We start from the raw sequence: 2,458 nt of genomic DNA on the forward strand, positions 1-2,458 counted from the left end.
TTTCTCGCATCTTCGTCCACTATCTCGCTTCGTCCATTCTCTTCGCCTGTCCCGCGAATCCATCCTTCCCGCCTACCTCTCGCCCCTCTCTTTCCTTTCTCGCGGCCAAAGGACGATACTGTGATCCTGCGAAGGGGGGGGGGAAAAGTGTGATTCGGTGTTTCGGCAAAGATCGGCCGTTTCCGCCGGTACGTACCGGTGGTGCGCAATAGAATCGTGCCGTGTTTCCGCGAGTGTATTACGGTGATCGGCCCTCTGGAAGGGGCATCGGCGAAAGGATCGGCTGGCGGAAAGTCGGTGAGTGGCGCGCTTCCACCAACACGCGTTCGCTTCCACGCTTCTTCCTTGTTTACTTTGAACCACCTGCGCGACGGGGGTGGTGGCGAGGGGTTGGCCGCTTCCATGCGAAATCACAGGAGTAAAACTCTCAATGATAAACTCTCGGTGTGAAATTCAAAGTGTTGAGAAATCAGTGTTGAAATCGGAGTGAGATTTGCTAATTTTAGAATTGGAATTAAAAAATGGTTTAAAAAAAAACCGCTTTAAAAGTCGCGGTTCTTGATCTTTGTCAAAGGTCAAGGATGTGTGGTGTGCATTTTGCAGGCTATTATTATTTTTGGTTTTTTTGGAGGGGAGGGAAGGGGAAGGAAATTAACAGTCGATTGTAACGAATGAAGAGAGAGAGAGAGAGAGAGAGAGAAAGAGAGAGAGACAGAGTTACAATTAATATAGGATAGAATTTTAAAAAAATTAATTACAATTGATCGAGTATTGAAAAAAATTGCTTTTTGAATGAAGTCGCTGTAAAATTATTGTGAAATCACGTGAATGTTGAGATCACTCGAGTGCTTTCCCTTTGAGCAGCCAACCCCTCAGATAAAGATCTTTGTAGAATAAACTGTAATTTATTATAGAGCTTTCTTGCACGGTTAATATTATTAGAGACGTTTTACGTGTTTTACGAATAATAATAAATTCTTGATAATTTAGAAATCGATATTAAATTTTAAATTTCAGATTAATGATTAATAGTGGATTAATAATAAGAATGATAATAATAAGTGATGGTAATAAATTTGTTTGGATAACTGTATAAAATTTAACAACAAGACAAGCAACAATAATTTTTACTAACTATTAGTTTATTGATTGTTTGATTTCACACGTAAAAATATTCAACAGAATTTATTACAATTTCTTAATTTATCATTAGATTACTCAATTTCCATGCAAGATATGATCTTCTCGAGAATTGCTTAATCATATTCGTTTAATTCCTACTTGTTTATAGGAAAATTCGAGATAAAATAGTGGCAATAGTAAGAATCGGATTTGGAATTTTTATAGTTTAACGTTTCAACTTTCGATTCGATTTTTATCAATTATTTCTCCTTATCATAGCAAATTATAAAATACAAAATATAAAAGTGTTTGAAATTTTGTGATCGAAACTATATTATTACGATGCCAATGGCATAGTTGGCCATTTAGTTGATGCAACTTGTGTTAAATATTTCTGTTTTCATTATTATTGGACATACGATCGAATTAGATTACTTAAATTGTCTTGAAAGAGGGAATCTAATTACCAGTATATCCTATATCTATTCTATTACATCTAATTATAATCATTTTGATCATTGATTTTGCATATTGTGTTAGTCAAAATTGTCCCTGTTGATGATTCAATAATTGGATTCGAATAATTTTACATTTTTAACCAATACAACATGATCATTATCTTCTTCTTCTTCTTCTAATAAATGTCTGTTATAAAATACGAAAAAAATCATTATCATATATTATTTATATTTCCTTTCATTAATTATAACCTCCATTAAACGTTCTTTTATTTACCACCAGAGACAATTTCCAGAGACAAGTATTCCATAGAATATCGAATCCCTTTATCTTTATTTTATTCAATAAATCAACCGTATTTAAATCTTTTTTATCGACCATTCAAAAAAGAAAAAATCCCAAATAAATATTCCAAAAATATTCATCTCGAATATTTTAACTCCCGTCCCACATATAACGGAAAAATATGTCACGTTGTGTTTTTACCAGGAGGAAGAACTATAAATAGTTAGCACGAGAAACACGCTCGTGATCAAATCTATGTATACTTTCGCGAGTATTATTATATATGTTACGCAATAATTATCCTCCTGGTGCATCGCCGACGATTATTGTTGAACTTATCGAGAGCATCGAATAAAATTTACGTATTTACGCTTTAAAAAATATCATCGACACCGTTATTCAACATTCGTACGGACCGATCCGTAAAATTTCCCAAATAAAGTTACGCGAAATATATTTCTCTTAAATTATTATTTATTACACCAAAAAAAAAAAAAAATGAAAGAAAAATAGTTGGAACGAAAAAACTTTTTCAAACTTTTTGACTTTATCAGATTCGTTTTCTTTCTTTATTAAAAAAAAAAAAAAAAAA

At 33.2% G+C, this 2,458-nt stretch overlaps 1 protein-coding gene across 4 annotated transcripts in view; it reads left to right on the forward strand.

Annotated features, from left to right (window-relative positions):
• The window catches only part of LOC102670749 (glycogen-binding subunit 76A), a 78,200-nt gene that overhangs the window by 2,535 nt on the left and 73,207 nt on the right, over nt 1–2,458 (forward strand). Inside the window, exon 1 of one of the 4 annotated variants that reach the window (XM_006613222.2) lies at nt 122–297. The exons of the other annotated variants lie outside the window; for them this stretch is intronic. The gene's annotated coding sequence lies outside the window, so the exon portion shown is untranslated. Of the gene's footprint in view, nt 1–121; nt 298–2,458 lie in introns of those variants that run through there. 4 annotated transcript variants of the gene reach the window in all.

The sequence above is a fragment of the Apis dorsata genome, unplaced genomic scaffold (assembly GCF_000469605.1).
Source record: "Apis dorsata unplaced genomic scaffold, Apis dorsata 1.3 scaffold_137, whole genome shotgun sequence".
In the NCBI taxonomy this organism is placed as follows: domain Eukaryota; kingdom Metazoa; phylum Arthropoda; class Insecta; order Hymenoptera; family Apidae; genus Apis; species Apis dorsata.